At 39.0% G+C, this 14,114-nt stretch overlaps 1 long non-coding RNA gene across 1 annotated transcript; it reads left to right on the top strand.

Annotated features, from left to right (window-relative positions):
• The first annotated feature begins 10,991 nt into the window (after positions 1 to 10,991).
• LOC147479259 (uncharacterized) lies at positions 10,992 to 11,668 on the top strand. Its single transcript, XR_015205364.1, has 2 exons — positions 10,992 to 11,035; positions 11,142 to 11,668. It is a non-coding gene; the product is annotated as an uncharacterized LOC147479259 (long non-coding RNA).
• Positions 11,669 to 14,114: the final 2,446 nt, after the last annotated feature.

Below are 14,114 nucleotides of genomic sequence, written 5' to 3'. Positions count from 1 at the left end.
TCAATGAATAATGAGACTATATTACAACGACATAAAGAATTGAAAGATGTTGAGTCACTAAGACTCGGATTTTTCGTAAGACTCTCCAAAGAATGGGTATAAAGCTCAAGTCTCACAAGCTAAGTTTAAAATTTTTACTTCTAGTTTACTAGGGGTTTAAATCTCTCTTCTAACAAAAGTACACAAAATTGACCAAGTACTATGGTGGTGCCTTGATAAAGAATTATATCAACAAGAACTATGTCCGAGCATAATAAATAGTCTAAGCGGTAATGAAATCATTAATATCAACTATTTATCAAACTCAACACTAAGCAGTATAGAATCTATATCCCAGACTCATCATTAAAATTCATTTTTCTCATGCTACTGATATAGAAACAAAAATATTTTTATTTTTGAAAACTAATTTTCAAAATTCATTTCTCAAGTACACCCTCCCCCAACTTAACATATACATTGTCCTCAATGTATAGAAATTAAGTAAATGAAATGAATTAGAAAAAGGAAAGATGTTACTATTGATGCCGAATATCAAAATTAATCCCAGAAATAAGAACATTTCCTTTTACTAAGATTTTTTTTTTGTTAGGTCTTTTTAAGTCAGATCCCTAAGACTATATATCATGCATTATCAATTTGGAGTGAGGAGATCAGTTTTTCTTACCCAAATTTGATGAATGTTTGGAGGACGAGGAGGTCTCACCTTGTGGGTTGTCAAAAATACTCCTTGATATGCTGGAAAGATTGCTAGTGAAGTTGCTTCTCTACCTTGAACTATTTCAGGTCTGATGATTGTGTGATAGGCCTTGTGGTTCCTCTGTGTAGAAGATTGAAGAAAATCTTTCTTTCTAACAGGACAATGGTATCTGATGTGCCCTTTGCCACCACAGTAATGATAATGGATGTCTTGCTGACTGCGCTCAAGGTGGGCGGTAGACTAGTTCACATACTTCTCTCGTTCAGACAATGATAGTGTAGAAGAGGCTTCAACATTGCAATGCTTCTTATCAATATGGTCCACTTTCTGCTTCAGAAAACTCATTTCAGTTTCTAGATTCTGTTGTTTTTCCAAAACTTCTTTAAGCTGATTCTCTAGCAACTGATTTTTCTTGGTAGAAGTCTGTTGTTCATCCTGAAATGTAGAGTTCATCTTTTCAAGATATGATACTTTCTCTGTTAATTTTCCATTCTGCTCACTTAAATCCTGAATTTTCTGTAGAGATTCCAAGAACATGGCTAGCAACGCCTATGTGGTGGGGTTCTTAGGTTCATCACAGTTTTCTATAGATTGAGCACTCTCAATTGTATCTTCTAATAGGAAGGATTCTTGTATCATGCTATCAAGGAAGTACACCTCTCCACCTTCGGTGTCATCACAATCCTTATGCAACAGGTGAAAGATATTTATGTCTATGGACATCTTACCAAAGTTAATCTTCATTTCACCGTTGTAACAATTTATCAAAGCTTTTGCGGTAGCGAGGAAAGGTCGACCTAGAATAATTGGAATTTTATCAAAGGCCTCCTGGGTGTCTATCACAATGAAATCCGCTAGATAGTAGAAATCGGCTACTTGAACAAGAACATCCTCAACTATGCCTCTGGGAATCTTGGTAGAACGATCAACTAACTTCAATTTGACTTTTGTAGGCTTTAGGTTTTCCAGGCCCAACGCTTGGTACACATGGTATGGCAAGAGATTAACACTAGCACCAATGTCTAAAAGAGCATTACCCATGAATTTTTCTCCTATCTTACATGATATTATAGGACTTCCTGGATCTTTGAGCTTGTCTGGAGTTTGCTGATAGATAACAGATGTTGTTTGTCCAGCTAGAAACGCTCGCTTTGGACTCTCTTAATGTTGCATGCATCCTTCAAGAATTTGCCATATGATGGCAACTGCTTGATTGCTTTGAGAAACGGGATATTGATGTTATCTTTCTCAAATACCTCCTTCATCTCTAAAAATTGCTTGTCCTTTTTGCTTTGAGCAAAAAACATAGGAAAAGGTGCCTTTGGTACAAAACACATCGACGTATAATGCGCTCTTCTTTCTCTTTGGCATTCTTGCATATCTCGTCTTGTTCATCTTGACAATTAGGAGTGGAAAGGATTTCCCCCACTTCTTTTTGAACTTCATTTGAAATCTTGACTGATTGCTTTGTAGCAATGTCATCATGAGAAAGTAAGTCAACCTTGTTGTCTATCTTCAAACCTGATCTGAGAGTAGTAATTGAGCTGACATGATCATGGAGGTGATCAGTACTAAAAGTTGTCCCAATGTGGAATACATCTTCACTCTTCAATATTGGTTCCAATAAGCTAGGTTGAGTGGCTTGTGTCTTTACAGACAAATCAGTGGTGAGTTGGTCGACCTTAGCCTATAGAGACTCCATTCTAGAACATTGACTTGCCTGAGATTGTTGGAGATTGAGCTGAGACTGTGCAAGAAGCTCTAGAACACTTTCAAACTTCCGATTTTTCTGTGATAGCAAAGTAATTGCATTCTCCAGGTTGGCAGGTGCGGCATAATTTCTCCTAGGATCAGGCACTAATTCTCCACTTGTATTGGAATTCTGTTGAGAGTATAATTGTTGTTGAGGGACCAACTGTGAAGCTTGACTTGTCTGTGGAATATAACTTTGATCTTGAGAACCTGGGGGTCCAGCGTTTTGTCTCCAATAATTACCTTGAAAGTTATTACCACCTTGGTTGGGCCTCTGAAATTAGTTTATATTGTACTCTCCAACTGATGCATGTTGATAGTAACCAGGACATTCTAGAGTTGCATGGGAAGTGCCCGAACAGACTTCGCAGTATCAGCTAGCTTACATGACTGGGAGAGATTTAGCTTGAGACTTGTTGATCTTGGAGGGATTCATGGAGAACTGATTGAATTTCTTACTAAAAGTTTCAATGCTGGTGGCCAGGCTGGCTAATGGAGACTTCAGTTCTTGATCTGATTGTTCATGTGCTTGGTAACCAAATTGCTTTGGCTCCCCCTCCATGCTAGCGACATACTCATTGCTAGTAGTCCATTGTTGTGTTTCTTCAGCTAAATTCTCGAGAAAGTTGTAAGCTTCCTCTCCATCCATTGATGTAAACTTGCCTTTGTGCATTGACTGTATCATCTGCTTGTTCATCATCGAGAGTCCTCGATAGAAAAAATGAGCCAGTGTGCTCTTTTCGTATCCATGATGTGGACATAAGACTAGCAGATTATTGAAATTCTCCCAGCTTTGATGATATTCTTCAGTCACCTTTCCTTTGAAATTACTGATGGCTTGCTACATGGCATCTGTCTTCTGGGGTGGGTAGAACTTGTTCATAAACCCGTTCTCAACTTCTCCCGGTTATCTATTGAATTGATCGGTTGCATGCGGTTAACCATTCAGAGGCTTTACCTTCAAGTAAAGCGGAAAAAGAATCAACTTGATACTTTCATCTTTGATATTCCGTTCTTGAAAGTTAGAGGATCGATAGAAATTTGTTCATGTGAACATATGGTGAACATTGTCCGAACCATTGAACTTTGGAAGCATAGAAATTCCGATGCTCTAAGTTCAAACTAGTTAGATTCGTCTCGGAAAAACAATCTTCTTTGGGTGGGTCTCCAATGATTGGCGAATAGAAATCATTTCAACTTCTTCCTCCTGTTATGCTTGCATGGGTGGGATAACCCGGGATTATTCGGTTCCGTAACACCTCCATCATTGCGTTCGGCCATTGTATCAATCTTGTCTAGTATTCTTGCTATGCGAAGATGATGAAAAACTATCCTACTATGCTTGACTGCAATTAAACTAATGGCCATTGTATCAATCTTGTCTAGTATTCTTGCTATGCGAAGATGATGAAAAACTATCCTACTATGCTTGACTGCAATTAAACTAATATGCAACTATTCTAAATTATACTAATATCCAAAACTACTTTCCTTCAACTAGGTTAGGCTTTGCAGCTAGTATCTTGCCCGTTATCTAAAGCTGTCTCTTCTAGGGTTATGGTGAATCACTTGGATTACTTAAGTACCACAGCCCACAGATGATAGTCCGTTTGTCAAGATTCAGACAAGAAACACTAGAGTTTGATATTTCACTGTGTTGGCTTACAACTTCAATTGTTAAAAAGGTCCTAAATGCAATTATACTAGAAAGCAATAAAACTAAACTACGATGCAACTATACTAAGAAAGCAATAAAACTAAACTACGATACAACTATACTAAGAATGAAATAAAACTAAACTACGATGCAACTATAATAAGAATGAAATAAAAATAATGAAGATTCGACTAACCTGGATGGTAGATCTTGTCTTCGAGATGTCCTTCAAGCTTCTTTCTTTTTCAAAAGAATAGATGATGCGGCTAAAATTACCTCAAGATCCAAAATTCTAATCTTGAAAGAAAAGCGTTAAACATAAACAACTTAAAACAGTAAAGTGTTTTATTTGACCTTGCCTCTTTTTGTGTATGTAGATGATGTATGGATGATGTAGATAGATGATGGTCGTTGAACAAAATAGAAGCGTATCAAAACCTAATTATCCCTCAATGAGTAAAGGATGAGTAGGGTATCGTTCAACTTTTAAGTGTATGTTTATATGAAGGACAGGACTGGAAAGGGGGTTTGAGGGATTAAAAACTATTATTATAGATATTGTAGATTCTAATGCTAAACTAAACTAAATTACACTATTGATAATTTATAGGAGAGGAAATTCAAGAGATTAGAATCCACCAATACTTTTGATCTATGACCTTCTGCTTCATGGTTGTTCTCACAAGTAGACTACAATTAGGCAATCGAGCGAGTGTCGATACCCTTTTGGACAAAACATCGTTAACAAATAACTCTACTTAAGGTTGTTCCTATGTTCATGTTACTAGTATCTTTTTTTCTTTTTTGTGAGCTTGGGCAGCTATTTAATGAATCACCATCTAAGGCAAACACAAGGAATACTTCCCTTACTCTAAAACACTACACAACTAGAAGAAAAGTAGAGAATAATAGTATAATATTCAATTATAATAAATAAAACCCTATTCTAGCATTGTATTCAATTGCAATAAATAAAAGCATGTTACTAACAAATATTCAATTGTAATAAATACAACCCTAAACTAGCATGATATTCGATTGCAATAAATAAAACCTTAATCTATACTTCCATCCCCTGGTCTGGGCAATGGAACTAATAACTAAAAACATAAAGAACTAACCTGATTGAAGAACACCATGAACCAGAAGAATCATTAAACCTTAAGTACTGGCTTCATCTTCTCCCTTGAAGGAGAAGATTAGCCTTCCATAAAGAAGGAAAAACACGAAGAATGAGAAGAAGAAGAGTTGAAGAACATAAGACTAGAAAGACTAATTTATTAAGACTCAGCTAGTTAAAACCGATCTTTTATTATTAATCTCTCTCTGCCTCAAGTTCTGGAGACAAGAGTATAAGTGAATTGGCCCATTACATGAGGCACTTAGGTCCTCTATTTATAGAGGTTACAATGAGCTCTAGAAGCATTCCAAACCGTCATTTGTTTCCTAATACAAATAGACTTCTTTCGAGTCCAACCGTCTCCAAAAGCGAGAAGGAATTGGCTACGATTGTCGATTCATGCATCTCGGCCAATCAATGTAATGCGGGCCTTTCGATCCATCGTCCCGGATCGTTAGCCGATTTTGTCTCTTCTGCTCTATTCTTCTATCCTCTTTTGCGGGCTTTGGTCTAAGCAACGAATCCTTTGGACTTGGGCTTCCAAATAGGATTTAAAATAGGTCCAAGTCGCATCTTTAATAGCTCCAATTCCTTGGCCTTCTCCATGATTGTCCACGGGCATCCCATGTGATCCTTAATGCTCCGAATTGCTCCGTTTTACCCCTTTTTCTCTAATATTCTACAAAACTCCCTTTTTCACTTGTGGAATCTTAAAACATAACTTACAAACACTATTAGTCCACTAAGATGGCTAAACAAGAGGCATAATCGAGGGTTAAATAACACTTTTTGAGCACTTATCATTACCAGCTCTTAATGTATCTGACCCATGCCACAACCATTTTAAAAAAGCAAACTGCCAAGGCAATCCTAGGAAACCAGCTTTATTGTATCTTCACCACTTCCAAACAACTTATAAAGAAGAATCAAGAACATAACATACTTCAAAGAAGGAATCAAACAACTTTCGTCAAAGACTCAGTCTGCAACGAGTCTAGTTCGTCAGGCATAGCAACATCAACATCAGCATCACAGGTAGGAGCAGCAACATCAGGAGGGGTGACAACATCCTCAAATTGCTCAGCAGAGATGACGTACATGACTAGCAGATGGAGCATTACTAGCATCTCAAGGTACATCGATCACTGGTGTACTTGGAGCCCCATGTTCATGCTCTTTTTTCAGCTAAAAATACATCTGCTCCAATTCGTCATAGTCTTGGCCCAAACCATCATAGGCCTACCGAGCCCTCTGAGCAACCGTCTTGCACGTCTTTACATAATCAGTCACAAAAGCCAACTTCTCCTCAAACTCTGTAATCGAGCTACCTATGGCCAACTTCTCTAACAAGGCACCGTTGTGCACCCTCTTCAGCTTGTCCAACTCTTTCTGCTCTGCCATCTGAACCTACCTAACATTTGCCAGTTCGTCTCTGAGCATTTCCAACTCGCCCTTTTTCAGACTCGCTTATCTAAGCCATCTGTTTCAACTTCTGATAACCCGCTAGAAGCTACATAACAACAACAAATGTTACACAACTAGTTATAGAGAAAACTAACTACAACAAAAGTTTAAAGGCTTACCAAACACTGGGCCAAATCCATCGCCCTCAAGTTTTCATCAAGTTCTTTCCCATCCAGGTACCTACGATCACCGTCAAGAACAATCCCATCCAGCAAGCATGTAGCAATAGGCGCAGATTTGTAACTACAATATGACCTTTTCACCAAATGCTTCTTGCTTGACTTCGAATTGACGTATGCCAGGTTCCTCTCCAATTTGTCCCCTCCACCCTTCTAGGAGGTTGTCTTGCCTAAGTCCGTGGCACCGACCTTCCCCTTACCTTTCCCACTAACATCAATTCCAGCTAGAGAAGATCCCTTCTCAAAACTATCAAGATCGGGGATTCCAAGATCGAGAACGGCCCTCGATCGCGTGCTCCTCACCCCCTTCCCCCAAGTTCACTCAGGTTGGGCATCAGAACCTCCCCCAGTAGACCGGTCCATGATCTTTGCCAGCTTAACGACCCTAAGATCAGGTTCATCCGCCTTCCGCTTCGCCAGGCCATTTGGCCTGTGAGCAACGAACCCAATCTCCTCCAGATCCAGAGGAGAGCTTTCCCTCGTCCTCTCCTGTGGATCGACCTAGTTGCCACTACCACCACCTCGGATAGGTCGCCTAACTGACCTTCCTCCGGAACCAAATGTCCCACCTCCCCCCACAAAACGCCCGTAAGTCACAGAACAGTTCTTATTTCTATCCTCCCTCGTAACAAGACCACCGTTCCCCCTTCTCCATCACAGACTCGGTTGACAACTCAGTATCAACTACCCCCAAGCTCGCTTCTTCTGATTTCTTCTCTTCAAACGAATATCCCGACCTCCCTTCTCCACAAAGTAGTTCGCTACTTCAGGCAACAACGACTGCTTCTGAGCTCGACTTAGTTTGGCAAACTTCTCAATCACTCCATGCGTAGTTTTCCTGGTTATAACGACCTCTACAAAACAATAATATCACAGGTCATTTCAATACCGCACTTGTGCTTTAATCATACAACAAAGAAAACATAAACATACCAGAACCTAGGGGCACAATAATTCCCAGCCACCAGCAACGACATCTTCTCCAAAGGTTTGTTACATCCAGGATGCTCAACTTCTTAGTCAAGGTCTGTAAACTAAAATTATTGGCCCTAGATCATTTCATAGCAAAATGTTCCACAATATCAGTGACCTCAATCTTATACCCACCACTTTCGTTTTACAAGTCAAAAACCCTCAACAAACGCCACGTATTGCCAACAAACTAGCAGGGCGCCTTCTCACTAAAAAATCAAGAATCACAAGTTAACTTAGAAAATGGTAACATCATCCCAACCCTCAGCTGTCCCTCACAAACAACCACACCGTACATCCTTGGAACAAACTCCGTATTAAAGATGTTCTTCACATGACCCAAGTCATAAATAGCCAGTTCGCTCACCGTTATCCCACAAGCTTCCCTTAACTCTACAAAGTTATTTATAGCGTTTCTATCTACAATTCTAGGAGGCAACCCACTAGATATAGAAACTTCATCACGACCAGAGCTACTCGCTACAGCAATCACAGAATCAGATCTTACCACCTCTTCACTCTCAAACCCTAGCAACTCCTCTACTACTCTATTAGAACGAGTGTCATCTGAATAAGACATGGCGCATTTTTCCTCTCTTTTGTACAAAACAAACGACCTAAGCAAGACTACAACGAAACAAACTTCAAAACAAGAAAAGAGAGAGAAAATGGCAGAGAAACTAACCTGGATAACCTAAACCTTTTGCAAGTTCTGAAAAATGAAAAATAGTAGCTTTCCAGTTCTCCAGATCGTTTTGTCCAAAAAGAAAAACCTTTCAGTTCCCAACGCATGTCATGATTATGTTAAACCCTAGACTAACACGTCCCCTTATGTATCATCTTTTAGAATTCCACAGAACAAGGCGGTTGCTATTTCTGCTCACAAATTGCTAGCATCCTCACACGTGCTATCGTTCTCTCTCAGCTGATCACTTTTACAAACAAAATGACGTACTGAGATGGGGCGGTGTGAGGGAGTAATGTTCACATCCAATGAATATTAAGCCGTGTCCAACATAAACATAACTACCTATCGACCTACGATCCCCATCCTCATAGCTTACTTTATAGCGACTCAGCTAAGGCAATTGATCTATCTGACTAACCAAACGATCTCCAACCGACCTGAGGTATTCGTCATACGAGCCGAACGACCTCTCCCAGCAACGACCTCCAAGACTCTCGCTCACCCTAATGGTCAGTAACGTATGTCATAATTACCACTTTCAAGACCATAGCTTCAGTCCCGCTCTTCATTAAAGCTCATAACTTGCCATCATGGTTCGCGAGTGGAACGAAGACCCGAACCTGACCTAACGCGCAAGAGCAGGAGGCTCGAACCCTTTGCCTATATAAAGAGAATAAGGAACTACGTCTGACCTGATTCAAGTCTTCCCCCTGCAGAGAGAACTTGATACGTAGGCAGTTCGTCCATACGAACTCGGTCAAACCCATTCAATCAATCCATTCCCCTGATCGAGCCTACACTTGTAAGGATTATCCAAAACCATCCTATACGGAACACTCGAATCATGAAAGTAAACAAAATATGATGATATGATAATACAAGATTACCTTGAATAAATCTGCAGGCAAACCAACTGTCTATGCCATCACAGATAAAGCTGCAAAACCAAAAAAATAATAATAAATGTCTATATATGTATTTAAGGTTTTACATAAGATTCAATACATACCTAATAAAAGATAGAACGGAAAACAGTTTTTTGTCAGTAAAACATTGAGCAAATGCAACACAGTTCATGAAAACTCTTATGTATCCTTCATCCACAATCAATATATAACTCTAATCAGTCCAACAACTACACTCAAATTGACATAAACAAGTAATAATAAGATGGTTACCAATAATATTGGGAATGTAGAGATACACAAATGCTGGTCTCTTAATTTTGTTTTCAGGCATCATCTTCCCCAACCATCATTAACACCCATAACCGGCCGCCACCACCACCTCCAACAACCCAATTTGGTCAAACAATAGAACCCTTATATTGGTTTTGCTGAATTATTATATTAAATATTGATTACAGGACAACAACAAAATCTCTACTTCTCTAGTTTTTAATTAGTCCCACTTCAGAGAAACAACATTAGAGTAATCTTCGTAATCGTGTCGATACCCTTCTTGAAAACCGCAAGCTCGATCTACAAGCTCCATCTGTGAGAATATTTCTTCAAGTTCAGTTTTTTATAATTTTGGTTGGTGGTTTGAGTAATGGGGATATGGAGGATTGGGGAAGAGGAAAAGGTTGAGGAAAGAAGATTGCTTGTTTTTTATTAGAGGGATTGATTCAATTCTCAACAATGTTGTTGTTCCTAAAAATTCTCAACGTGTGCATGCTGAAAGCAAAATATACGACCGAGCTTCTAGGATGTAGCAGGAACAGCTCTTCGCGCGACTGGATTGGCTTGACCACTTGTCTCCAATGTTGAGAGGATGCTAGCATTGCTCTTGTTGATGCTAGCATAGAGGTGGTGGTGGTGGTGGGGAATGAGTTTAATTGAATAGAGAAATTTGGTTGTTGGAGGTGGTGGTGGCGCCCGGTTATGAGTGTTGATGATGGTTGAGGAAGATGATGCCTAAAGAACAATGGGCGTCGGATAGATGACCCATGTTTTTTAGATAGTTGCCATTTGACCGTTGGATCATTCTCTTAGATCTAAAATAAAAAGAAGACATCTGAGACATCATGTGAGGGCAAAAATGTCATTAAATTTTTTTGGATGGGAGGGATGATGTGGATTTTACACGCAAAAATGATAGATGCCACATAGGAAAAGAATTTGACACGTCGACATTCTGGTGCCGGAATTTTGAGTCCCAGTTGGAGCTGCTTGCGTGTTACAAGTACAAGGTTTAAACTGCCTAAACTAAACTTCAGGGTCTCCGCTAATAATGTGTGGCAAGTTGAGGGGTCAAAACTGCCTACAATTTGATTCTAGTGTATAGTATGGTTGACATAGCTATGGGAACCACTCATTAAACTAAATTGTTGTTATTTTACTTTGTTACACTCTTGAGTTACTAATGGTTTGATAGTTAAAAACGCTTTAACGCGAAATTGGGCCTTGGGCCTAATTTCTTGAAAAATAAATGAATCCATATATGTGAACACTCAAAATAGAAAGTCCTTAGGGTTAAGGAAGGTGTATTCTGATCGAAAAAGGTAATTGAGCGGTGGAATTTTCAGAGTCTTCATTGGAGACGGACTGCTACTACTTCTCTATATATACGTGATCTCTCATTATTCACATCTCTCTTTATCTGTTCAGGAAGACTATTTTAATAATAAGGCCTTGGAAAGAACAAGAAGAGACGAAGATATGCAGATATACGTGAAAAACATAGAAGGGATAGCGTTTACTCTTCAAGTCCAAAGCAGCGACACCATTTATGAGGTTAAGGCTAATATTGAAGCCGAGAAAGGTATTCCCTCTTCTTTTCAAAAACTGATTATTGTTGATAAACTATTGGAACGCGGGCGTAAATATTTGGAAGATGATCGTACGGTTGCAGAGTACAACATTCAAAACGAGTCGACGCTTCACATGATTTTGAATATAGGAGACAACCGAAGCTTTGATCAGATCAAAAAGCTGGGTTGAGGAGAAGGCCAAGGAAGAAAAGTTTACTTTACAGTGGTTCTGTTCGGTGGTCTTTGAATATTACTTATTAGGGTTATGAAGAATTGTTTTGTTTCTTTGGAACTCAGTCTGGCATTGTTTGTTTTTTGTTTTTGCTTTGCTTGACATCCTTTTTACATTCATATTCTACAGTGATTTATAAGTGTTTTTATTTACTGCTCATTTTCCTTATAGATATAATTTAAACAAAAGAAAATAAGAAAACAAAAAATATAAACAAATATAAAAAGACATAGAGCTCCGTCGCCTTCTCTTCTTTGATATCCAGACCTTGGTGGTAGCTAGATTTACAACTTGACGACCATAAAACTGTAGAAGAGTATCGAAATTCTGTAGTTTTCACTTTATTTCCAGGTTCGCTTACTAGCTATATTAATGAAAATCTATTGTGCCATCAACGCTCTGCTAATCTTTCATACTGGTCGTTTGGCCACTCAAGGATCTCTTTCTACTAATTGAAAATATAGAGCTCCACTTCTCTTCTTTGATATAGAGTTACAGGATACTTGACCTAGTATCATATATCCATATCCACCTTCGCTGCTGTCTCCGACTAGTTGGTATTCAAAATAACTGTTTCTAACTTAGAGAGATCACCAGCTTTGTATATTTGTAGACTACAGTTAGAGCCATAGTGCGCATTTAAACGCTTTGCACAATAATTGGTGACGACAGAGTCATATAAACCATCAGTACAATTTAAAGTCACTCTCAGTGACCTTTTTGATGTAGGACAAAACGTCCAAAATATGGTCCCCTCTCAACGTTACTTATGATCGTGATATTATGAAGAGTAACATTTTCCAGCTTACCTATTCAATTGTATCCGGTATGGAATGCGTGGCTATACTGCAAACCTGCGCGCTTCTGCCTTGAACTATGAACACGATTTACCAAATTACCTCACGATTTACCAAATTACCTCTAGCTTAAATTATTTTTAGTAGATGAGGAGAATACATATAAACATTACATCAAATAAGGACAAACAAATCAAGTGCGCGCATTCTACCTACTTCATTACAGAAAACCAAACAGCATACAGCCATATACTCTTAAATAGGTTTAAGTGGAAATTAAACCAAACAGACATAGGGTCCTCCCCGTTGCACCATGAGCTCATCCCAAGCCGACACTGTGCACAGGGTTCCTTGCCTCTTCTATTTAACTAGTATATAATCATCGAGAAATTGGAGCAGTTCTGGCCGCTTGTTCTGAAGCTGTAACAAGGCCCTGCAGCATTCGGACTATCTCCATTGTGTCTACCAAATAATACTTCGCCACCGGGGAAAGAACAGGACCTGCCGCGGCAGTGGTGATGGCCTCAAACATATCCTCATCTGATCGATCATCACCAACGCATAGCACAAAGTCTGGAAGCATACCCTTATCTAGCATTGTTTTTAGAAGGCGTTCAGCCACCAAGCCCTTACTGACACCCTGTCAAATACGCGCTTACAATCAGATGAAATTGGAGTTGGAAGAATGTAAAGCTCAATGAGCATAGCAGAAAGCAGTTGCAGGTCACAAAAAAAGGAGAAACATAATGAGCATTAGGAAACCTAGCTAGGGGGGCGAAAAAACCGAGGAAAGGGGAACATACTGAGCATTAATGAAAATAAAGTTCCAAAAACAAATGTAACTAAATGGTTTCTTATCAACCAATGATAGATTGCCCATCAACTGAAACTGGAGATAAGGCTCCGGGAAGATCTCAACAAGGAAAATATATGGAGGCTTTTGTTTCACCTCTACAATGTACAGATTTGTCTAATGGCTCATGAGAAGAATTTTCAGTGATTCTTTTAAAGAATATATATAAGTTGTAGAACCCATAACATGAAATAAATCTAGACTTCCTGTTCTCACACACATGCATCCTGTTACGAGGAGAGCAGACCCATTCGGGAAAATTGCCTCTAGTATTGAATTATCTACCTGAACAATTCATAAATTTCAATAGGCCTTCGTCACATAAAGTATGTCGAGAAAGATTTCTTCCTTGTGTAGTATGGAATCTGCTGCAATTATTGAGCTTTACATTCTTCTGAGTTATTGATGTGAGATGGATCCAAAAAAAAGGGGAGTTCCAATTATAATCCAGAAACAATTTGTGTATATATTTCACTGAAACGTGAAATAAAAGTAGGTGATAAGGTATAGCTGGAAGACACGGGAATAATGGTATCATTTCAAAAAAATTGCCTAGACAAGACATGCCCTATTTGCAAGATGGAACACCCGTTGATATGGTCTTCAACCCATTAGGAGTACCTTCACGAATGAATGTAGGACAGATATTTGAATGCTTGCTCGGGTTAGCAGGGGATCTGCTAGACAGGCATTATCGAATATCACCCTTCGATGAGAGATCTGAGCAAGAGGCTTCGAGAAAACTAGTGTTTTCTGAATTATATGAAGCCAGTAAGCAAACAGTGAATCCATAGGTATTTGAACCCGAGTATCCGGGAAAAAGCAGAATCTTTGATGGAAGAACGGGAGATCCTTTCGAACAACCTGTTATAATAGGAAAGTCCTATATCTTGCAATTAATTCATCAAGTTGATGATAAAATCCATGGACGTTCCAGTGGTCATTACG

Source organism: Coptis chinensis, chromosome 8 (assembly GCF_015680905.1).
Source record: "Coptis chinensis isolate HL-2020 chromosome 8, ASM1568090v1, whole genome shotgun sequence".
NCBI lineage: Eukaryota > Viridiplantae > Streptophyta > Magnoliopsida > Ranunculales > Ranunculaceae > Coptis > Coptis chinensis.
The sequence above is the reverse complement of the archived record's forward strand: the minus strand, read 5'-3'. Positions and strand labels throughout refer to the sequence as shown.